This window comes from Budorcas taxicolor, chromosome 10 (assembly GCF_023091745.1).
Source record: "Budorcas taxicolor isolate Tak-1 chromosome 10, Takin1.1, whole genome shotgun sequence".
Lineage (NCBI taxonomy): Eukaryota > Metazoa > Chordata > Mammalia > Artiodactyla > Bovidae > Budorcas > Budorcas taxicolor.
In genome coordinates this window covers 82132389-82157538 of record NC_068919.1, presented here as the reverse complement: position 1 = coordinate 82157538, position 25150 = coordinate 82132389, and the positions used below count along the sequence as shown (strand labels likewise).

The 25150-nt window shown below is 46.0% G+C and overlaps 1 protein-coding gene across 1 annotated transcript in view; it reads right to left on the bottom strand.

Annotated features, from left to right (window-relative positions):
• RGS6 (regulator of G protein signaling 6) overlaps positions 1-25150 on the bottom strand; it is a 606577-nt gene that overhangs the window by 104548 nt on the left and 476879 nt on the right. The window lies entirely within an intron of this gene.

The window sequence follows — 25150 nt, the reverse complement described above, 5'->3', positions numbered from 1 at the left end:
TCTTAAGAATCAGAAGGGACTTTTAAAACTTACCTACTCCAATCCTAGCCAAGCATCATCCACAATACCCTGGATAAGAGGTGTTCTAATTTCCATTAAAAACAAACAAACAAACAACAAAAAACCCAAGTGCCTGGAAACTCACAAATTCCTTCCTGGCAAGCCTGTCCCAGGTAAGTCATCTTCAATTTCTCTGAAGTTGGCCCTTCTCTGAATTCCTCTTTTTGGCCTTAGTTTTGCCCTCTGATGATAGAGAGAACTCAGACCTCTCACTCTGTGAGACAGTCCTTCACTTATATGGACAGTGCACTTAGTGTATTAGCAATGCTATCCTAGAGTTTCCCCTGCTCCAGGTGAAACATGCCTGGATTCCTCAGCTGTTTCTTCCCATGATATACTTTGGGGTTTCTCATCACTGTGGTCAATATTCTCTGAACATATTTGCTTTTGCTTGCCTCCCTTTAGCACCTAGGACCAGCGTTCTCAGGAAAGTGCAATTCACGTGGGGGTGAAAGCGAAAGTGAAGTCGCTCAGTCGTGTCCCACTCACTGTGACCCCATGGATGGCAGCCCACCAGGCTCCATGGGATTCTTCAGGCAAGAATACTGGGGTGGGTTGCTATTTCCTTCTCCAGGGGATCTTCCCGACCCAGGGATCAAACCTGGGTCTCCCACATTGCAGGCAGATTCTCAACGTTCTGAGACACAAGGGAAGCCCTCATGTGGGGGTAGAGGAGTGCAATTTTCTGGGAGGTTCTGAACTTCTGGACAATCTACCATTGTCATTCCCATACCTCTCTTTAAACCAGTGCAGATCTTCAAAGGTCTGTACTTTATCACCTCAGGATGAAATGTTAGATGGAAAACAATCTGAAAGGGGCAGTGTTTCCAGAGACCCGAGTCTTGTCATGGGTCTGAGTTGTGCAGTAGGGGAGAGGGCCTGCCATCAGCTCTCCTTGCATTGACTCCCAGCTGAAACACCGGAGAACCAGCAGAGGGGGTTGAACAAATAGTTCCCTTTTTCCAAAAGGAAAGTTGCTCAGAAATTTGACTGAGGGTGAGAAGTGAGATCAGTACAGGCCTGAGTACTAGACATTTTGTTGCTCTCTGGAAGGAGAAGGAGTCTTGCAGAGCAGACTGTCTGGTTCTTTGTGTACCACCCTATCCGCCCAGGACCAGCCTCCACTGACACAGCCCTGCAAGTCCCCCACATTTCAGCCTCAAAAGCAGGACTTCTAAGCATTGCCCCTCCTGGATGGCATCTATGAGCTAAACTTTGGATTGAAAACACTCCTATTCATTCATGTCCTTTGAGAGAAAGGGTGAGTATGTGTGTGTGTGTGTCCACTTCCTCCAAATTATACAAGTTCAACATTTGTCCTCGGAAATGAAGAACAAAGCAGAAATCAAATAAGAACTGTAATCCCAAGTTGGGGGTGGGGTGGGGGGAGACTCTAACCTGTTTTTCCCTCAAAAGAAAAATAGTCCTTTTTTTTTGTGGGTTGCCTAGAAACGGAGAGGTTTCCAGCATCAGCAACAGCTCTCCCCCGGGCAGGAGGATTATCTTTCTGCTGAGCTTGCTGAACCATTATTTATCACCTGCCAAGATTGATTACTCACCCTGGGACAATGACAGCCCTTCCTTTCCCCTGTTAATTACTGTCATCATTAATATCCATGTCACTAATTAGTATTCATTCACATTGAAACTCCTTCCTTGCTATCATATCCGCTCCCCACCCCCCACCCTACCCGGGCCTTCGGCACTATTGTCTGGGTTTCTGTCCTGCTTTGGCTTTCTGCACTCATGTCCGGCCTAATTGTCCACCAGGCTCCGGTTTGCATTCACAGAGCTCAAGAATCACATGTAACCACAATTTTGGTAAAGAAAGGAAAGCCACAAAAGCCCCTGGCCTTCTCCTCTGGCACTGCGGGGACCACAGACCTGGGTTTCTAGTCGCTGGTGCAGCCATCATGACTGTCCCTATTTCATTCGGGGAGCCGGGTGACCATCCTCAGGCCCCCATGGGCCGAGCTGCTGCCCCTGGCTGTTGAGGGTACCACCTTCTGTCTGTAGCAGCACACACCCCACTGCCATCCTCAACACACGTGGGCCCTGCTTGGGGGACTTGAGCACACACAGTGATGCCCGGGACTGTGGACAATTTCATTCTCATGGGCATGGGTTATTGCTTCGCCAGGCTAATCCAGGAAGGGCCAGCCTCAGCCTTGTGGCAGATTCAGCTTCAGGAACAAGAAAGGGAAACCTGTCATAATATTATGTCCTTTAAGATGGCTACAATTACTACACTGTAGAATCAAGCGAAAATAGTCCAAATCATTACCAGGGGAAAGCATTTTTAGTCTTCTTTTTTCCTCTTCCCTTTCTTCCCTCTTTTCCCCTTCTCCCAATCATTCTTCCCTTCTTATTCTAGTAAGAAATCAAGCAGATTATTTTTCTATTCTATCCAGAATTGATGGTTGCCTTTTGTTACTGCTACTAGATTCTGTTTATCTTTGTCAAGCTGCAGTCCCAAGTGGAGCGGGTCTGGAGCACAGCCTCCCACTGCCCCAGGCCCGGCACTTTTGCTGCTCTTCAAGACTTCCCAGGTGGCTCACTGGTAAAGAATCCACCTGCCAATGCAGGAAAAGCAATAGATGCAGGAGACGCAGGTTCAATCCCTGGGTCAGGAAGATCCGCTGCAGGAGGAAATGGCAACCCACTCCAGTATTCTTGCCTGGAAGATCCCATGGACAGAGGAGCCTGGTGGATTATAGTCCATGGAGCACAAAGAATGGGACCAAGCACACACACAAGGAAAGGGCAGAGGAATGAAGATAGGACTTGCAAATCTGTCTACTTCCTGAGGAGGAGAGAGCAGGACGCTTGTCATGGGCCTCTGATCAGTGGCTCCCTGGCCATCTGGCTGGGCCTGAGTCTCAGAGTGGCCTTCTGTAGACTCTAATGGGGCTGGACTAAGGGTGACCCCCTCCTCCCTGCCATTTGTTTACTTACTTACTTGGGTAGAGTGAGACTCAGTGACCTCCTTCCAAGTCATATTAAGTCTAGATCAATATAAACTGGATTTGAGTAAGCTAGTAAGACCTTCCAAGATTTTAGAGAGCTCTCTTTCTGGTGTGGGGGAGACCCTTATTATAAAAGCATTCTGTTCTGGGCTCAGCTTCAGGTGTTTTAAGCTCCCTGAAAGAACAAGGGATACCTTGAACTTCTTTTGAAAAAAGTCAGAACCCAAGCAGATCCTACGATGACACACTTCTTTCATTTCCCCCAAAGTTTTGTATCAATCTGAACCCAAATTAGACTATGCAAGCTTGACAAAAGACTGGTTCCAGTCACCTGCAAATTTCAAGTTCCCTGCAACTTGGTAGCTTGTATATCATGGTTCTGGTAACTGAAGCAATTAACAACTTACTCATCAGTCCTGCCCACTGGGGAAAGACACTTCCATTTGAGTAAACTATTGTTTTCTGGAGCCCAACTGAGGATAAGATGGTAGTCCTTAGGCAAGGGTATGACTCCATCCTCCATTGGATTTTCACGAAACTGCCAAGGTCTCAGCTGCTCCTCTGAGTGCAGAATGCAGCTTTATGCCATCTCATCATGCAAGCAGGTGCTATGTGCAGGCCAGTGTCCACCCAGAAGGATGACAATCCCCAGTGCCCACTGTACTAGGCCAGCACTAGACACTTAACCCTGTCGTCATATGTCATCTTGACAATATGTAAAATATAGTAACTCACATTCATTTTAGAGATTAGACCCAGAGAGGTCCCAGGTCACATGTTAGTACTTAATGCAGCCCAGTTTATAACCCAGAATATCTCATGTCTAATATTATTTCCACTACACTGTTCTGCTCCTCTTATCTCTGAATAGCTTTCCCAGTAGTACACAGAACAACTGGAAAAGTTATCTTCTGTACTCAACTGCCTTCCTGAAGCTGAGACACTAGTTTAGCTATAATAATAATTACTGCTTTAGCTATTAAGCTAATAATTTATTGAGTAATTTCTCTATTTGAAGTTTTAGAATGATTCTACTATAATACTGCATGCACGCTAAGTCGCTTTAGTCATGTCCAACTCTTTGCAACTCTTTGGACTGTAAGCCCACCAAGCTCCTCTGTCCATGGGATTCTCCAGGCAAGAATACTGGAGTGGGTTGCCATGCCCTCCTCCAGGGGATCTTCTTGACCCAGAGATCAAACCTGTCTCTCTTATGTCTCCTGCATTGGCAGGCGGGTTCTTTTACCACCAGCGCCATAATAATTTCATGATGTAAACAGATTATTATCTCCATTTTGCAGATGAATTGAAGGACACTCTATAAGTAGAGAAGATTTTACAGTTTTAGGCCATTCTTTTCTGACTTGGTTAAAAAACAATAAAATATAACAGTTAGCTATCAGAGAAAGCTTAAGAGGAGACATTGAACTGGGCTTTGCTGGGTGGACGAAGTGAATAGCTGCCAGTAGGAGAGAAGGAAATACAGGTAGAAGGACTAGTGTGGTAAAGCCTAGTGGCATTTTTGAGGGGTACTGTTTGATCAATGGGTTTGATTTTTCCAAGGAAAATGGTGTCACATTTAACAGATATACACTTGCTTCCCAAGCATATGAAGCAATAAAGCACATTGCTTATAAAGTCGGGCAGACTTGAGTTCCACTCATGGTACATCATTTCCAAACTGTATGACCCTGGGCAGGTGCCTTAACCACCACCCACTCCAATCTCCATACTCATGGGTTAGCTGGGGGAAATTCTGCCTGCTTCCAGGATAAAACAAGAGAAATCCTCACCAAAATCCTGACCCGTGGTTTTGCTGAAATTTCTTATTAGGTCACCTACCTGCTCTGTGCCCTCATTTGTTTCTTGTATGAAAATGAGGACGATAACAAGAAGGACCTGATGTTTAGGCTCTGGGGTTAAAGGAGACGCTGTATGAGCAAGGTCGGCACAGTGCCTGGGATGTAATAAGCATAACACGCGTGAGCTATGGAGGCAGTCTGTGTTTCAGATTCACATTGGAGCCAAGTCATCAGCATGGCTCAGAGAGGCAGCAACAACTTGAACTGCTTGTTTTCTGCCTGGTTTTTCACTTCAGGCCTCAGAGAATCTCAAAGGTCTTCGGATACTTTTTAGGAAGGGTTTTCTTGATGGACAGAAGGGGAGGGAGTTGCAGTAGGCAAGCTTTACGAGGCGGCGGGGCCTCATGGAGCCAGGGGGCGGGGGACCTGCTCCGGCAGCTTTTGTAGCCTTGTTCCTCAGAGGACACTTTCTGGGTCAGGGAGGACCTTCCCTAGGAGCACTCATCTCAGTTTGGAACTAGACATCCACGATGTGATGACTTGGTCAGTGTCTGCTTCCCCCCCGTATCTGCTTCCTGGGACCACCTAACAAAGCACCACAAACAGAGCAGCTTCAACCACAGAAGGGTATCGCCTCTCAGTTCTGGAGACGGGAAGTCCCGGACGCAGATGCAGACAGAGCTGGTTCAGCTGAGGGCTGTGGGGAGAAGCTGTTTCAGTCTCTCCCTCCTGGAGGTTTGCTGGCAGTCTTTGGTGTGTCTGTCTTGTGGAAGCATCATCCCCACCTCTGCCTTCATCTTCACATGGCCCCTTCCTGTGTGTGTTTCCCTCTGTCCACTTTCTCCTCGTTCTAAGGACATAGTGGATGAGGGCCCACCTAAGCTAGTTCACCTTAACTAATTACACATCAACAACCTTGTGTCCAAATCAGGTCACATCCTAAGGGCTCGGAGGTTAGAAACATGACATAGAAATTTTGGGGGTGACACAATTCAACCCATAACAATCGTTCTGAGTAACCAGGACTCTTATATTATTTCATCTCCAGCACCAAGCAAAAACCTGTCATGAAGCTGGTTTAATTAATGCTTATTGATCAATAGCTACATTCAAATGGGCATCATGTAATACACAGCCATTCATATTGCACATATTCATTACATTAAAAAAATTTTTTTATCAGTTTTTTGTGACACATGAAAACTTCATCACAGGCCAGCACCAGTTGTGGTATTAGGCATTTTGCAACTACTGCTTTAGAAGAAAGTTCAAGGTTTTTCATCCATTGACATTTGCTTTCAAAAATCACCTTTCTCCCTGTAAAAGGAAGTCTCAACAAACACTTTAAAACACATTAGGTAAATAGATAAACAACCAGGATTGGCTGCCTAGCACAGGGAACTATATTCAGCATCTTGGAATAAACTATAATTGTTGTTCAGTCATTAAACCCTGTCCCACTCTTTGTGACCCCATGGACTGCAGCACACCGGGCTTCCCTGTCCTTCACTATCTCCCAGGTTTGCTCAAACTCACATCCATTGAGTCTGTGATGCCATCCAACCATTTCATCCTCTGTTACCCCCTTCTCCTTCTGCCCTCTATCTTTCCCAGCATCAAGGTCTTTTCCAATGAGTCGGAAAAGGACCAAAAAAGAACATAGATACCTATTCATATACATATATGTATAACCGAATCACTTTGCTGTATACCTGAAATTAACACAACATTGTAAATCAACTATACTTCAATTAAAAAACCCAAAACATTAGGCAGTAATCTGAACTGCCCCCGTCTCCTCATTCAACCCTGGCTGTCACTTAAAGAGGGCAACCAGTAGAAGGAAAGGTGGTCTTCAGTGCTCTTCTCAGGTTGAAAGACCCCCTCCTCCCTCCTCTCTCCTGGCCCTGCGCTGACCCCCCTGGCTCTCTGGCTGCGGAGTTCACACTGTCTGCGATCGGCTTGGAATCGGCGCTGATTCTCCCTTCTTAACAGGAGGCTTTTGTGTCAGTCTGACTTGAACAGTTTGGAGCAATGAAATCCAGACACACGACCGATGATTTTGAATCGGCGATACCCAAGCATCACTGCCTTCTTCAGCCCTAAACCAGGGCGGGCTGGGCCCACCTCCCTGGGGTGTTCTTTCCAGGCCAGGCACATAGGCCTGCCCACCTCCATGGGCACGTGGCAACTGCGCCCCACATCGACCCACAGTGGGAAACACAGCCAGCCAGCCACGGGGAACCCCGTGGTGGGCTTTCTCCTGCCTGCCCCCTCCCCCCACCTCAGACCGCGCTTCCCCACGTGCTTCCCATGCATTATGAAAAATAATAGGGGGCAGGAGACCGGGCGAGGTTATTACCAACTCATAAATCAACCGGGAAGCTCGGAGGGTTGTGGTGAGGTGTCTGAGCTGGGCTCCCCCCGGTTTGTTATCTCACCCAGGGCCCCCACCATTGATTCATAACCTCATAACCCTCCGCGTCCGAATCCCAAGTCTTCTATCTAATTGTCACCCGCCGAGTACATGATTTGCAAGAGGATGCGGGCGGCGGCAGAAGCGGGGGTGGAGGAGAGATTAGTTTTGTCAATCAAAAGCGTCCAGGGCGAGGTGCACACCCGGGATTTAGCTCAACGATCAGCTTATTAAAGGGGAGGCTGGCTATGCTACACAGATGCATTTCGCACAGGGAGATGGAGGGTCTCGGCCTCGGTGGGGGGGCGGGTAGACCCTGCTTCCTGAGGGTGGCTGCCGCCCAGGCCCGCCTTCCGCCCCATCCGAAAGCAGAAATGAAAAACAGACAAGCAGATTTGCAGCTTCGGGGGAGAAGTGAGCTCATGCCAGGTATCCACTAGCCACATTGGAGAGAACGTGACCAACGTTCTGAGGACTGTGGCTCCTTTCCAGGAGGGCTGGAGGGGTCCCAGGGCTGGACGGTGTCAGGGCAGGTGCTGTCTACTGGTCACCTCATCTGTGTGCCTTTGAACCTGAAACGTGGTCTGAGAATGTTGAAATTAATCTGAGAGGCTAAGGCTTTCTGGAAGGGAGCAGGAGAAGCAGTCTTTGTGATGCCCAGGTGTGCAGGCTGCAATCACTTAACCTGGAATCTGATCTGTCTGACTGTACTGTTTGGGAATAATGCTGACATGCTTCCACAGCACTGATCTAAGGCTTACATCTGCAAAGTGCTGCTGGACACCTGCCACCACCTCGGGAAGGGCAAGGTGTGCTCAGCAGGGAATGTGAGCAGACCAGGTTTCAAGCAGAGTCTGGGACACGCAGGTGCCTGGGCAAAGACTGAATCAGTGTTGCATTCATTTTAGCTCCGGGGCCCTGGAGCTCTGGCTTCCTGGAACACTGTTGGTTTTTGTCATCAGACAGACCTGGGTTCATATCCTGACTCTGCCCCTTCTAGCTGATCACCTTGGATGAGTTATTCAACCACCTTGAGACCCAGTTTACCCACCTGCAAAATGGGTCCATCACAGAATCTACCCCAGACTGTGTTATGAGTATTTAAATGGAGGTGGGCACCCCGATCCATGAGTAGTTCTGGTTCCTTTCTGCTTACAGCTGATGCACACCTCCATCTGCCCTGAGTGGAGTCTGGCCTGGAGCTCATCTCCTGGGCAGCGAGCCTTAGGTGGAATCAAGCCTTCCTCCTGGCTCCTCCCCTAGCCTGTGTTGTAGGCCTAGACTAGACAGTTCAGAGCTGGCTCTAGCTTCCATCTTTCAAGCTTCTCTGTGTCATTCAGATGAATGAGTCCATCCTTTTGAAAACTGGTCTGGGACCTTCTCCATCAGTAGAAGATCTACTCCCAGTTCAATTTGCAGTTCCTGAGATAAAACAGAACCCCAAAGGACCCCAACATCTCTCCTCCATCCCAGCTACAGCCAAGCCCTTATCCTGGCGTTTACCACCAGGGTGGGCCATGAATCCGAATCCTATGTCTGAATCTGGGTTCCCCCTCCCAGCAGCTCTGCAACCTTGGGGATGTGCCGTACTCTTTCTAGGCTTCAGTTTCTCTAGGATATGATATGAGAGGGAGGCATGCGTTTTTAAAGGCTGCTTTGGCTGCTGCGTGGAGAAGGGATTGCAGAGGGGCAGGATAAGCAGGAGACCAGCCAGCAGCCATTTTTCATGGTTTTGAGAAGAAATCTAATGCAGGCTGGATTCCCTGGTGGCAATGAGATGGAGAGGAGCAAAATGGGGCCTGGGTCTGTTTCAGAAGCAGGGCTCCTGGTCCCCTTTGGATGCATGGGACCCGGAGTATGAAAACAAGAAGAGTCAGGCTTGACTTCTGGTTTCTAGCTTGACTAACTGGATGCAGGTGGAGCTTAGCCTACCTGAGATGGGGAAGCAGGTTGGGGAGGAAGCCTGGGTTCATTATTGGCCATGTTTTGTCTGAATCAGATTATACAGCAGCCATCCAAGTGGTGATGTTGATACCAATGGACACAGGAGGCTGAGTTTTCAGGGACAGAGCAGGCCTGGGATTGTATTTGGGTGTCACTGGTGGGTAGAATGTACCTCAAGGAGGGAGGCTGGGTGAAATCACCGGAGGAGAACACGTAGACAGAGAAGAGAGGGCTTTGGAACCAAACCCTGGGCCTGGCAGTGGCATGGCTGGCTGGCAACCCAAGCCTGCCCATCCTCGCTCTGGAATGCCTTCTGTTACCCTGAGCGCTCGGGCTTCTCTAATAGGTGACTTATCCAGTGATGCATCCTCTTCCTCAGGAGATGGGAGACGAGAGGATAAATGAGCTCCAACTCTCCGCCAGCTCCTCCTGGAACCCGTCCCTCCAGCCACCTCCCTTTCTAGCTCACATCATGATTCAGGGAAAAATCAACACTACCCAGTATGCCCAGCACCTGACTGCTCTGCCCAACACCCAAGCCAGAGCGGCAGCTAAGGGTTTCTGTGTTCTCTTCTGATTTATAACTTAGTTTAAAAACTTGCTTTCTGGCTTTTCTGTCACTAAGTTCCCTGAAAGCATCTTGTGGGGGCTCTGGAGCTGGCCCGTGGCTGAGCTCTGCTGGGTGAACACAGCCTGGGAGTGACGTCAAGCTTCACATCCCACCTGGGGTTACAGACTCGGGAGGAATGCCGTCTTTCTAGTGGACAAGCCTCATTTCATTTCCATCAGCTCCAGACCAAGAGAAGCTGGCTTTTGTTCAGAGAACATGTTAGGAATGTTTCAAACTGAGAAATCTTGTACAGTTTCTTGACATACAAATGAGTTCCGTTCCAAGAGCGCACTCATAAGTCCGGTTTGTTTGTAAGTCCAACAAAGTTAGCCTAGATAACTAGTTAGCCTAGATAAAGTTAGCCAATCGTACTGTGCTAGGCTTACAATACTTCTCACACAAATAATACATAGAAAACAAACACAAAAAATAAAGAAAACATTTTACAATTACTTTTTACAGGCGTATGGCTGCTTTACAATGTTGTCTTAGTTTCTGCTGAACAGCTAAGTGAATCAGTTATATGTATACATGTATCCCCCCTTTTTTCCATTTCCTTCCCATTTGGGTCACCACAGAGCACTGAGTAGAGTTCCCTGAGCTGTGCAGCGTGTTCTCATCAGCTATCTATTTTATACATAGTAGTGTCTATATCCCAATCTTTCAGTTCTGTACATCCGTGTCTCTATTTCTGCTCTGCAAATAAGTTCATCTGTACCATTTTCCTAGTTTCCACATATAAGCCAAACTCTATGACGTCTGGTTTTCTCTTTCTGACTTATTTCACTCTAAGTGGCAGTCTCTCGGTCTGTCCATGTCTCTGCAAATGGCATGGTTTTGTTCCTTTTTCTGACTGAGCAATGATCTGTTGCATATATGTACCATATCTTCTTTACCCATTCTTCTGCTGACGGATACTTAGGCTGCTTCCACGTCCTGGATATTGTAAAGGGTGCTGCAGTGAACGCTGGGATGAGTGCTATCTTTTTGAATTATGGTTTTCTTTGGGTATGTGCCCAGGAGTGGCTGGGTCATATGGCAGTTCTATTTTTAGTTTTTGAGTATTCTGTTTCTGAGTATGCTGTTCTCCATAGTGAACCATTTACATTCCCACCAACAGTGTAGGAAGTTTCCCTTTTCTCCACACTCTCTCCAGCATATATTGTTTGTAGATTTTTTTTTTTTTATGATGGCCATGGTGTGAGGTGATACCTCACTATAGTTTTGATTTGCATTTCTCTAATAGTTCGTTAGAGAACAGGCCGAGATGAGCTACCCCACGTCTGAGGTCACGGGTGGCGGCTGAGAGGAGCTACCCCATGCCCAAGGTCAGGGGCGGTGGCGGAGAGGAGCAACCTCATGTCCAAGGAGTGGTGGCTGCACGGGTGCAGGAGGGCCGAGAGGAGCTATTCCACGTTCAAGGTCAGGAGGGGCAGCCGTGAGGAGACACCCCTTGTCCAAGTTAAGGAGCAGTGGCTGCGCGTTGCTGGAGCAGCCATGAAGAGATACCCCACGTCCAAGGAAAGAGAAACCCAAGTAAGACGGTAGGTGTTGCAAGAGGGCATCAGAGGGCAGACACACTGAAACCATAATCACAGAAAACTAGTCAATCCGATCACACAGACCACAGCCTTGTCTAACTCAATGAAACTAAGCCATGCCTTGTGGGGCCACCCAGGACGGGTGGGTCATGGTGGAGAGGTCTGACAGAAGGGGGTCCACTGGAAAAGGGAATGGCAAACCACTTCAGTATTCTTGCCTTGAGAACCCCATGAACAGTGTGAAAAGGTAAAATGATAGGATACTGAAAGAGGAACTCCCCAGGTTGGTAAGTGCCCAATATGCTACTGGAGATCAGTGGAGAAATAACTCCAGAAAGAATGAAGGGATGGAGCCAAAGCAAAAACAGTACCTAGTTGTGGATGTGACTGGTGATAGAAGCAAGGACCAATGCTGTAAAGAGCAATATTGAATATGAACTGGAATGTTGGGTCCATGAATCAAGGTAAATTGCAAGTGGTCAAACAGGAGATGGCAAGAGTAAATGTCGACATTCTAGGAATCAGTGAACTAAAATGGACTAGAATGGGTGAATTTAACTCAGATGACCATTATATCTACTATTGTGGGGAGGAATCCCTTAGAAAATGGCGTAGCCATCATGGTCAACGAGAGTCTGAAATGCAATACTTGGATGCAATCTCAAAAATGACAGAATGATCTCTGTTCATTTCTAAGGCAAACAATTCAATACCACAGTAATCCAAGCCTATGCCCCAACCAGTAACGCTGAAGAAGCTGAAGTTGAACGGTTCTATGAAGACCTACAAGACCTTTTAGAACTAACACCCAAAAAAGATGTCCTTTTCATATAGGGGACTGGAATGCAAAAGTAGGAAGTCAAGAAACACCTGGAGTAACAGGCAAATTTGGCCTTGGAATACAGAATGAAGCAGGGCAAAGACTAATAGAGTTTTGCCAAGAAAATGCACTGTCATAGCAAACACCCTCTTCCAACAACACAAGAGAAGATTCTACACATGGACATCACCAGATGGTCAACACCGAAATCAGACTGATTATATTCTTTGCAGCCAGGGATGGAGAAGCTCTATACAGTCAGCAAAAACAAGACTGGGAGCTGACTGTGGCTCAGATCATGAACTCCTTATTGTCAAATTCAGACTTAAATTGAAGAAAGTAGGGAAATCACTAGACCATTCAGGTATGACCTAAATCAAATCCCTTATGATTATACAGTGGAAGTGAGAAATAGATTTAAGGGCCTAGATCTGATAGACAGAGTGCCTGATGAACTATGGACGGAGGTGTGTGACACTGTACAGGAGACAGGGATCAAGACCATCCCCATGGGAAAGAAATGCAAGAAAGCAAAACAGCTGTCTGAGGAGGCCTTACAAATAGCTGTGAAAAGAAGAGAAGCGCAAAGCAAAGGAGAAAAGGAAAGATATAAGCATCTGAATGTAGAGTTCCAAAGAATAGCAAGGAGAGATAAGAAAGCCTTCCTCAGTGATCAATGCACAGAAATAGAGGAAAACAATAGAATGGGAAAGACTAGAGATCTCTTCTAGAAAATGAGAGATACCAAGGGAACATTTCATGCAAAGATGGGCTCGATAAAGGACAGAAATGGTATGGACCTACCAGAAGCAGAAGATATTAAGAAGAGGTGGTAAGAATACACAGAAGAACTGTACAAAAAAGATCTTCATAACCCAGATAATCACGATGGTGTGATCACTCACCTAGAGCCAGACATCCTGGAATGTGATGTCAAGTGGGCCTTAACAAGCATCACTATGAACAAAGCTGGTGGAGGTGATGGAATTCCAGTTGAGCTATTTCAAATCCTAAAAGATAATGCTGTGAAAGTGCTGCATTCAATATGTCAGCAAATTTGGAAAACTCAGCAGTGGCCACAGGACTGGAAAAGGTCAGTTTTCATTCCAGTCCCAAAGAAAGGCAATGCCAAAGAATGCTCAAACTACTGCACAGTTGCACTCATCTCACATGCTAGTAAAGTAATGCTCAAAATTCTCCAAGCCAGGCTTCAGCAATACATGAACCATGAACTTCCAGATGTTCAAGCTGGTTTTAGAAAAGGCAGAGGAACCAGAGATCAAATGGTCAACATCTGCTGGATCACGGAAAAAGCAAGAGAGTTCCAGAAAAGTATCTATTTCTGCTTTATTGACTATGCCAAAGCCTTTGACTGTGTGGATCACAAGAAACTGTGGAAAATTCTGAAAGAGATGGGAATACTAGACCACCTGACCTGCCCCTTGAGAAACCTATATGCAGGTCAGGAAGCAACAGTTAGAACTGGACAAGGAACAACAGACTGGTTTCAAATAGGAAAACGAGTACATCAACACTGTATATTGTCACCCTGCTTATTTAACTTCTATGCAGAGTACATCATGAGAAACGCTGGGCTGGAGTAAGCACAAGCTGGAATCAAGATTGCCAGGAGAAATATCAATCACCTCAGATATGCAGATGACACCACCCTTATGGCAGAAAGTGAAGAGGAACTAAAGAGCCTCTTGATGAAAGTGAAAGAGAGTGAAAAAGTTGGCTTAAAGCTCAACATTCAGAAAACTAAGATCATGGCATCTGGTCCCATCACTTCATGGCAAATAGATGGGGAAACAGTGGAAACAGTGTCAGACTTTATTTTTTGGGGCTCCAAAATCACTGCAGATGGTGACTGCAGCCATGAAATTAAAAGACGCTTACTCCTTGGAAGGAAAGTTATGACCAACTAGATAGCATATTAAAAAGTAGGAGATTACTTTGCCAACAAAGGTCTGTCTAGTGAAGGCTATGGTTTTTCCAGTGGTCATGTATGGATGTGAGAGTTGGACTATGAAGAAAGCTGAGTGCTAAAGAATTAATGCTTTTGAGCTGTGGTGTTGGAGAAGACTCTTGAGAGTCCCTTGGACTGCAACGAGATCCAACCAGTCCATTCTGAAGGAGATCAGTCCTGGGTGTTCTTTGGAAGGACTGATGCTAAATCTGAAACTCCAATACTCTGGCCACCTCATGCGAAGAGTCGACTCATTGGAAAAGACCCTGATGCTGGGAGGGCTTGGGGGCAGGAGGAGAAGGGGGCGACACAGGATGAGATGGCTGGTTGGCATCACCAACTCGATGGACATGAGTTTGTGTAAACTCTGGGAGTTGGTGATGGACAGGGAGGCCTGGCATGCTGCGATTCATGGGGTCACAAAGAGTCGGACACGACTGAGCGACTGAACTGACTAACTGAACTGAACAGTTCGTGATGTTGAGCATCTTTTCATGTTTGTTGGCCACCTGTATGTCTTCTTTGAAAGAATATGTATTTAGATCTTCCCCCTCTTTTTTTGCTGGGGTCCAGCCCCAGTGGATCCAGGGTAATTCGAAGGGGAGACGGAATCGGCGTCCTAGGAGTTAATTGCTTAATTAAAGATATATAGAGAGATTAGAAACGGATAGTGTAGTAGGAAATATTAGTGGAGAAAAAGAGGCTGAATAACTTGGTTTATGTGGAATACCAATAAAATTCCAAGACAAGGAATTTGCACCATCTACATTGGGCCACCGGTGCCACTTGAATATCGGAAGGTGCCCCTCCTTGGTCTCCTTCTCACGTGGAACTTAAAAGCCAGGGCAAGTAAGTAGACGTGGCGAGCACCCACGCTCCAGATGGGAATTCAGCCAGAAAAATGGGGAGCAAGGAAGAAACGACACGGGGGAATCAGTTTTTCCAGAATCTGATCCCATTTCTTTATTTTTCAGGTTTGCTTATATACTTTTTGTTATACATAGGGATGAATACAGAGTCATGCGGGGGTCAGCAGACCTGACCCTTGTCAAAATCAGGTGCTTCATATAAAATTATACAAAGGTCTCATGGGTTTTACATCATCTTCTGGCCATGAGGCCTGCTGACATTTTATGGCCCTTTCTGATAACGGTCAGTCAACCAGAAAACTTATTTTTTCCAGGGGTGATCTTTTCTTAAACCAAGCACCACCCTCCAAATAAAGTTGCATTCCTATAGGGTGAGGGTGTAGTGGGTTACAATCAAGAAAGGAATTTACTTAGCCTAAGGTTTAACATGATTATAAAGGTTAATACTTATTTTTCCTATATGCTAGTTATATTCATTATAAGGGCAAGGAATATGGAGATGTAGCAGCAAATATTGGCTCAACAAATGAAAAACCCTTCACTGATATAAGTTCTAATCAACCCACTACACTATACTAATAATTTTCTAACTTCTCAAAAGAGTCTGTATTTAGAAAGTTTTAAAGCATCTCGTGCCTCTCATGGTTGGGAGGCTGTAAACAATCACATGTGGCCGGATGAACCCGCTCAGGCAGGCTAGAGAACCTTCAGAGGAGTTTGTAAGTTGAAACACTCTTGTCACGCCCAGGAATTTTTATTAACTGGAGCTGCAAGTTAACTCCTTCTCCGAGAGAGGTGATGGGGGGTCAGCCCCTCGTAAAGTCAGAGGTATAGGTGAGAGCATAAAACAGTAAAGTAGGCAGACCCTGGTTTTGGGGGTAGATACTCAGGAACGGGGGTTTCCTGAGGCTCGATCCTGCCTTTGCATATGCCGAAGCCTCCTTTCTCATGACCTTTGCCATGGGCGGAGTTCCTCACGAGGGCTCCCGGCATTTTTTGATTGTGTCATTTCTTTTTTTAATACTGAGCTGTTTGAGCTATTTGTTTATTTTGGATATTAATCCCTTGTCAGTTGCTTTGTTGGCAACTATTGAGTTTGTATGGCTTAGCATACATACTGAACTAAAGGTTGGTGTCTGATCAAATAACATGATAAAAAACATTGTCTGTTTTATTAAAATATTTTCTCAGCAATGGTCATATCCAGGTAGTAGGTTGAGAGACCCAGACTTGGAGTTCATTTGGAGAGAGACGTGTATAATTTTGAGGAATTGGGACTATGCTCAGCTCTACATTCCAGAAAACAAACAAGCGAAATAATAGTGGCTTAAACAAGATGGAAGTATATTCGGTAAAAAGAAGTCTGGAGGTGGCTGCATAGGATCTTCAGGAATCCACACTTTAACATTTCTTTTCCACCCTCCAAGTTCTTGGTTTTCACCCGCAAGGTCAACTTACGCTTCAGAATGTCTACTGAAGTACCAGCTATCACATCTCAGCATCAAGCAGGGGGTAGAAAGAAAAGCAGAAAGCTAGAGAGTGCCTTTCGCAGGTGAGACCCCTCCTATTAAGCACATTTCCTGGAAGTCCCCTTTTCTGTTCACATATTGTGATACACAGAATAATGGTTCCCCAAAGATGTCCATGTCCTAGTCTCCAGAACTGTGAATATCTACCTTCCATGGCAAAAACAACTTTGCAGATGAAATTAAGGCCCTCAAGATGGAGAAATTATCCTAGATTATCTGGGTGGGACCAATGTAGTCATAAGGCTCTCTATAAGAGAGAGAGAGGAATATCAGGGAGAGAAGGTGATGCGATGCCAGAAGCAAAGGTGTGGGTGGGCTCGCACATGAGTGTGTGTTCAGAGGAGTGCTTGGGGAAGGGCAGAGGGGTTGGGGTGGAGAGAGTGCTTGGTAGCTGCTGGCTTTGAAAATAGAGGAAGTGACCATGAGCCAAGGAATGCAGGCAACCTCTAGAAGCTGGAAAGGGGACAGACACAGTTTCTCCCCTAGAGTTTCAGAAGGAACGTAGCTCTGCTAATACCTTCACTTCTGTAAGGCCCACTTCAGACCTCCAGCACTATAATACATTTGCACTGGATTGTTTTAAGCCACCAAATTTCTATTTGTTGTAGCTGTGATGGGAAATGAATACATACATGATTCAGACACCAGAATTCAGTGATCTGACAACCTGGGAAATAGTTTTATTCTGAGCTATAGGATGCTCAGCCAAAAGAGGGACCATATTACTGAGTGAGAAAGAAAATAGACGTTGGGGTCAGGAACAGCAGACTTCCAGGCAAGACTGTTACGCAAATGCAAGGGTCTCTACATTTAGCAGAACAGAAAAGTATTCTCAAAACAGGATTGAATACACATTGAGGAAACATACCTTAGAAGGTAGCATAAATAGCTTTAAAAGATTTGTGGCAACTGATTCAAAAGAGGATTCAAGTAATTCTTTAGGCAGAATATTCTCTGTAAAGCTGAAAGTTACTAACCAGGTGTGCCTGAGCCCGGCTGTGAAGGCCCTAGTCTAAAGCAGGGCTTTGAATTTGAGAGAAGTAACTTCCACTATTATCAGTAAGACCTTTGGTCTCTAAAATTGCTCTTGGTAAAGTCAGACAGTAAGCCGCTATGCTGCTGCTGCTGCTGCTAAGTCACTTCAGTCGTGTCCAACTCTGTGCGACCCCATAGACAGCAGCCCACGAGGCTCCCCCATCCCTGGGATTCTCCAGGGAAGAACACTGGAGTGGGTTGCCATTTCCTTCTCCAATGCATGAAAGCCGCTATAGCTTGAAATCAACATTTATATACTCTTTATTATATGCCAGGCATGGTTCCAAGCACTTCACAGATATTAACTCATTTATATGCATAGCAACCTGATGAACCAGTTACTGTCATTATCCCATTTTACAGATGAAGATAGTGAGGCAGAGAGCAGGTAGGTACTTGCTGAGGTCACATGGTCTGTGAAGTTAGAATTTGAACCAAGGCACTTTGACTCCAGTCATTGCTCAGAGTCAGTCATTTTGCGTGGTTCAGTGGGAGGGTTGTGGAGGAGGGGAGGGTGTAATTAAGGAGACAGGCAGGGCCAGAACTTGAAAGTTACAGGTCATTTAAGGGTGAGTTTTCTCTAAATCCTGTCAGATGGTAAAGAATCTGCCTGCAATCCAGGAGACCTGGGTTCAATCCCTGGGTTGGGAAGATCCCCTAGGGAAGGGATGGCAGCCTACTCCAGTATTCCTGCTTGGAGAATCCCATGGATAGAGGAGCCTGGTAGGTTACAGTCCATTGGTGGCAAAGCGTCAGACACAAGTGAGCAACTAATACTTTCCCTTTCTCTAAATCCTACTTAAGATGCTCTCTTGTCCCCAGAGAATTTTATAGTTTGGCTTTGCTTGGCTTCCTGGACTATCTTATACCAAACTATAGGAAACAGAGTGGCTAGTTCCCAAGCTGCCTGTGAGAAGGAATTAGTTTCCAGTTTCAACCTATGATGTGTTCAGAGGCAATTAGGACAGGTAACAGAGAAAACAGGCAGAGTGTGGCAAAGTATTTGCATTACAGAAAACTGCTGTATCATATCTGACTCAACCTTGTAAACACCTTGCAAACACCCTCTACCTTGTAAACACTTCTTTTACAGTCAAGCTATGTGTGGTGAATTGGCAGGTGCAAAGCTATAGAACAGAATGAGATCTTTATTTACTTATTTAGATCCTGGATAGCTTGAGGGATCTCAGTTCCCCAACCAGGGTTTGAACCTGCATCCCAGCAGTGTAAGTGCTAAGTCCTAACTACTGGACCACCAGGGAATTCCTGAGACACGTATATTCTAAGATTTCTATTCCCCAGATGCAGATAAGCCAGGGTGGAATGATGATCAATCATCCTGATTGGATTGGTAAGTGACACTCCCTTTTTAGAGTAACCAACTGGCTCCCATTATATTTGGGTTGCAGTTGTAGAATGTGACTAAATATTTCCTCTGCTTCAAGTGGCTACTCCTAGAAGCCTGGTTCTGGGGTCACATAAATTTCATTAAAGTAAGCAACAATCCAAAATCAAGTAAAGGGAGCACACAGCTTATTCCTCAGGATTATGACTCTCACTCACTCACCCTCCCTGGAAGCGGAGATGCTTTAACCAAGGTGAGATGGAGACATTTCTCCTGTTTTGCCCACCTGGAGAGGCGGGGGTGGACAGAAACAAGGGCAATGTGGGGTCCTCAGAGATGCATGATGAAGTTACTGTACAAAAGAAAGACTTTTTAGTCCATATTTCCTGACACAGACTAAAAAGGATCAATAGACCTAGTTAAGGCGATGATGTGAGACCTTTCTTCCACTACCCCTACTCTTGGATGTCTTATCCTCTCCACTAGGTTTTCCCTTATGTACTGTAGCCATGACCCCAGCTCAGAGCTGCCCATTTCTTGAGACATGTCTTCCCTAGGAAGGTGAGAGGCCAGGGACAAAGCTGTCTCTTTCTCCTTAAATGACATCCCTCATGTCCTTGCACCATGTAGAGTTCTACAGAGTCTGCCTTGATAAAGACTAGAAAACTAGGCTGAGACAAGGCAACTGGCAAATGCCTGTCAACATGGCCCAGAACAGGCTCTGGGGAGGAAATTACTCTGTCTCCTATATCTCTGGCTCCTAAGTAAAAGTCAAGGGGAAGGAGGCACATTTGACTGGCAGAGCCTGGAACACATCATGTGTCCTGGCTGCGCCCAGCGCAGGACAAGAGAATTTCTAATACTTCCTTTGTCTATAGTTGGGAGTGGTCTTCGCCCTCCCCACCATGACATTCATTATTTGGGAGTTTCATAATCAAAGCAAGATATTCAGATGCTGGATAGCCAAAATAAATGACAAACATCCTTTATGCTTCCTGCTCTTTCCATGAATGGGAAAACCCAAGGCCAAGACCAGGGTGAGGTCTTAAGGGAAGAAAAGCAGAAAGATTTCCTGGACTACCACCAGCATAAAAGGAGGAAAGGAAGCCCAACTGGGATCAACACTGGAGAGTAAGGCAGACACCTGCCTGGAAAGCCCCCCTCCCCCTGCCCTGTGTGAATCACTGAAGGACCTAGAAGTGGTGGCAGGAAGCTTTGAAGGCAGTTGGCAGGGATTCAAAGTGCTAACATCTGGTAGGGAGAAAGAGAAATACAAAGTTCTCTATGGTACCGTGAGAAATGTCACTAGATTGCAGACAGATTAATTTTGGTCAAAGGGAAGTAAACTTTTGGCCCCACAAAGAATTTGCAATCTATTGGGGGTGAGAGTCTTAATAAGTAGGGTCAGATATTGTAATCCAAGCAGCTTGACTCTCGAGAGACAAATGAATTTCCAAGGCTACGGGTGCTAACAGCTAAGCAAGGCCCTCACAACATGACCTCAGTACCTCAGCAGGTTGGTCCACTTCAGCCTGTGACTGGACACATGGCTTAACACATCTGGGCTTCCTGCCCTCAGGCCTTTGTTTCCATGGTTCCCTCCACTTGAAATGCCCAGTGTCCACCTTTGACAGAAGACATCAAGGGGGATTTTTCCAATGACCATTGGAGAAATGGCTTTCTTCCATGAAAGCCCTAGGATATAAAATCAGAAGAGAGCCCCAGGATTGGTAAGGCCAAGTTCAAGAACAAACCAGTCCCCAGGGAGAGCTAAGAATGCTCAGTAGGGCCTCCCCTTGATCAACCATTGCTTCCACCATGCCACGAGGAACTGGGAGAGAACAAATCCTGCCAGAGTTCTCTTCAAAACATCATCATTTCAGGGTGAGATAGAGCCTTCCAGAGATAAATAAGTCCCCTCATCTGTCCGTCCATGCATCCATCCATCCATCCAACTAACTCACAAATATGTGTTAGATTACCTATAACTTGAGCTATTAGAAATGTTGACACCAGCTACTTTCCCCGCATCCTTAGTCAGTGGATAAAACCCTAGTGCCTTGGGGTCCCATTAATTTTTCAGTTCATCTCCATGTCTGTCTGAGCATACTCTTCCCCTGTTTGGTCCCTGACCCATTCCCCATGGCCATATCTGGAACTTCTGTTCTTTGGCTCCATTGGTGAAAAAAGTTTCTGCATAACCTTCACAGAAACACAGAAGGGACCCTCTATCTCCTGGTCTACATGGATCATCCCGTTTCCAGAGCCCTTCCTCCTAGTGCCACTTCCCTCCACCACCTAATTTGGGGTTCAGAGGGAAAGTAGGCATCATCTTGCCTGTCATGATATTTCTCCTTTTCCTATGTAAACATTTCTGATTATCTGAGGCTTATATATACTACCAGTTTCCTCTCTACTCCTCTGGTCTATCATCTCTTTCTAGTCTTGTTAACTTCTTCTCATTTGTGGAAGACTTTGGAGCCCGGATCACCATCTTGCTCTCTACCCAAAATCCTGCTATTATCCTCGATGACATCATTATCCACGTGGGAAACCTACTGAATATGTCAGCTTCTCAGTTCCCTGTCCTCGACTCCAATGACCTTCACATTCAAATCATCTTGCTCCTCCTGTTTGTAAATTGCACAGAGATTCCAGGTGGAGTCGGAGTTGAAAAGGGTGGCTAGGGTTCTGTTCCAGGGCCCCAGAATTTAGAAAATACATTCTAAGGATTGTTAAAGGTTGTGCAAATACTTAAACACCTTTTTTCCTCTTAGGAAATAGCACCTTCTCCAAACACATTCCAACGTCCAGGCAAGTGGGAGCAGTCCTATTTTTAACAGGTAAAATTCAGGACTCTTAACAGGACCTACAGAAGGCCAGGCCTACATCTCCAGCCTCTTGCTGCCCACCCCTGGGCCTTGGCACATGCTGGTCCATCAAGACCACCTCCAGGGCCCAGCTCAGATTCTACTCCCACCCTCACTGCATGTGGTCTCACAGCCCATACACATTTATCTCTATCACATGCTTGTCACACTGCACTGCTGCTGCCTGTCCAGGTATCTGCTCCTCACACTATCCACAAGCCACCTGCAGAGAAGCCCTGTGTCTTATTCATCTCGAAATTCCTGTGCCAAGCTCAGTGCCCAACACTGTAGTCACTCAATAAACATTTGTGGAAAAAATGGGCCTTTAAAACCCATAACGTCCAAAGCTAGACAACAAGTAGGGTGGACTCCTGACCTTCATCACCTCTCAATCCATCTCTCACTCCTAGTCTTCGGCGACTTAGCTGGGGGCTGCCCATCTTTAGAGTTGCTCAGGCCCCAAACCTCAGAGTGATCCCCAAATTCTTGTTCCCTGTCACATTTCACATCCAATCAGACGACCAGACAGGAAACCCATTCAGCCCTACCTTCCAAACACAAAATACCATCTGCAATCTAGCTTTTCTTACCACCTCCACTGCTCGCACCTAAGACTGAGCTTCTGTCTCTCCTGCCTGATTCCCTGGTGGTCTCCCTGCTTCCACCCTTGATTTCTGATGGTGGAGCCCCATGTAGTGAAAGAATGAAGCTTTAAAAATGTTGTTCAGGACAGATCTGCTCAAAACCCTGAAATGGCCAAAGTCCTTACAATAGCCAACAAGACTACATCATCTGACACCCCTACTCAGATCAACAAGGCGAACTCACATCTTTGCTCAGATGGCACCTTATCCTGGCGGATTCTCCAACTGCATTTCTTTTTTTAATGCTGTGCTGAAAGTCACATAATATAAAACAGTTTTAGCCACATTCAGCTGTACAGTTTAGTGCACTAAGTGTGTCCACAATGTTGTGCGGCTCTCACCATCATCTGTCTCCTGAAATCTTCCCCTTCCTAAACTGAAACCCTGTCCCCATTAAACACTAAGTCCCCAACCCCCCTCCCCAGCGCCTCCACCTCCTGGCCCCTGGCATCTACCAGTGTGCTTTCTGACTCTAGGAGTTTGACTATTCTAGGTATCTCGTATAAGTGAAATCAAACAGTATATGTCTCCATCTAATGTATGTGTACATGTAAGTTGCTTCAGTTGTATTCAACTCTTTGTGACCCCATGGACTGCAGACTACCAGGATCCTCTGTCTATGGGATTCTCCAGGCAAGATTACTGGAGTGGGTTGCCATGCCCTCCTCCAGGGGATCTTCCTAACCCAGGGATTGACCTGTGTCTCTTACGTCTCTTGCATTGGGAGGCAGGTTCTTCACCACTAGTATCACCTGGGAAGTCCCTAATGTATACTGGAAGGCACTTATAAGGCTAACAATATATGTCCTACAAACAGATAATACCTTTTCTCCCCCTGCACTATACAACAGGTTCCCATAGATAACTAATGACCACACTGTAAATACAGCAAACTGCTCCAAATCTGCTCTCCCGATTCTTTCTGTTTCACCTTTTAAACTTTCAGAAGCATTTATCCCTTTTCACATACGAGATGCTACTTATTTATTATGCTTATTATCCAGTTTATCCACCCCCCCGACCACACTGAAATATAAGCTTCATAGGGGCAAGGATCTTCATCACTTTTGCTTACTGATACCTCCAAGCACCTGGAAAAGAATACCTGGCACATCTGCTGCTGCTAAGTCGCGTCAGTCGTGTCTGATTCTATGTGACCCCATAGACGGAAGCCCACCAGGCTCCTCTGTCCCTGGGATTCTCCAGGCAAGAACACTGGAGTGGGTTGCCATTTCCTTCTCCAATGCATGAAAGTGAAAAGTGAAAGTGAAGTCGCTCAGTCGTGTCTGACTCTTAGTGACCTCATGGACTGTAGCCTACGAGGCTCCTCCGTCCATGGGATTTCCCAGGCAAGAGTACTGGAGTGGGGTGCCATTGCCTTCTCCGACCTGGCACATCATAGGCACGTAATAAATATGAATATGTTTTTCACACAGAATTAACTTTAAAAGAGTGATTCAGTTCTCGACGTGTCTGCCTTTTATTGCTGTCTAACAAAATGCCCTCAAAGTGAATGGCTTAAAATAATTATTTATTTTGCTCACAAATCTGCAATGTGGGCAGAGTTTGATGAGTTCAACTCACTTTGCATGTTGCAGCCTCAGCTGAGGTGGCTTTGCTAGGGGCACGTTTCAAGTGGAAACTGATCAATGGTTGCAAGCTAGCTCTTTCTGATGGCTGGGGGTTCAACCAAGGGTGTAAGCTGAGGGCTTCAGTTCCTTTCCATGTGGGCCTCTCCATGGGCTGCTTGGGCTTCCTTACAGCATGGTGACTGCGCTCCAAGAGCAAACCTCCCATGACAACAAGGCAGAGGTGCATGCCGTTGTTATGACTTAGCCTTGGGTAACATGAGCACCATGTTATACTCTGTTGGCTCTGTCTTTTGGGATGGAATGGTACCAAAGTTCTAGAAGATCATGTGGGATTGAAGATAGTATTCCAGACATCTTTAGAAATACAACCTGGCACACAAAGATAGGCCCAAAGCCTTGTTAGCTCATGACAACCATGTTGAAAGGGCACTTAAGCATGACTTACGCCCATCACAAGCCTTTTGAAACACAATTGGACAGACTGAGAGATGTTGAGAAAGCTTATTACGCCAAACTCAAGTAGACAGAGCAAGGGATTTGGACTAAAAGCATGTTTAAATCCAAACTTCATCATTACTGTGCACAACCTTGGGAAAGTCATGGAACATCCCTGAGCCTCAGCTTCCCCATCTGTAAAATGGGAATATTATACTTTTCTTGTCTGCTTGACACTAATGATATAATAGGCATACACTTGAGTAAGTGTTCCTAAAACTACAAAATACTTCACTCTATACCTTTGGAGGCCAACAACGGTCTAGTGGTCATTTGGATTTTTGTTCTGAAGCAATCAACAGACCATAGAGGAGGAAGCACTTACTGAGCTGTGGGTGCAGCAGCCTGGACTTCACTCATCAACTGTGTGATATTAAATAGCCACGTAAGTTTTCAGAGCCTCAGCTCTCTCATGTGGAGGGATAAAGCTGGGCATCCTTGGTGGCGCTGATGGTAAATAATCTGCCTACAATGCAGGAGACCCAGCTTTGACCCCTGGGTCGGGAAGGTCCCCTAGAGAAGGGAATGGCTACCCACCCCAGTATTCTTGCCTGGAGAAGCCCATGGACAGAGTAGCCTGGCGGGCTACAGTCCAAGAGGTCACAGAGTCAGACATGACTGAGCAACTTTCACTCACTCACTC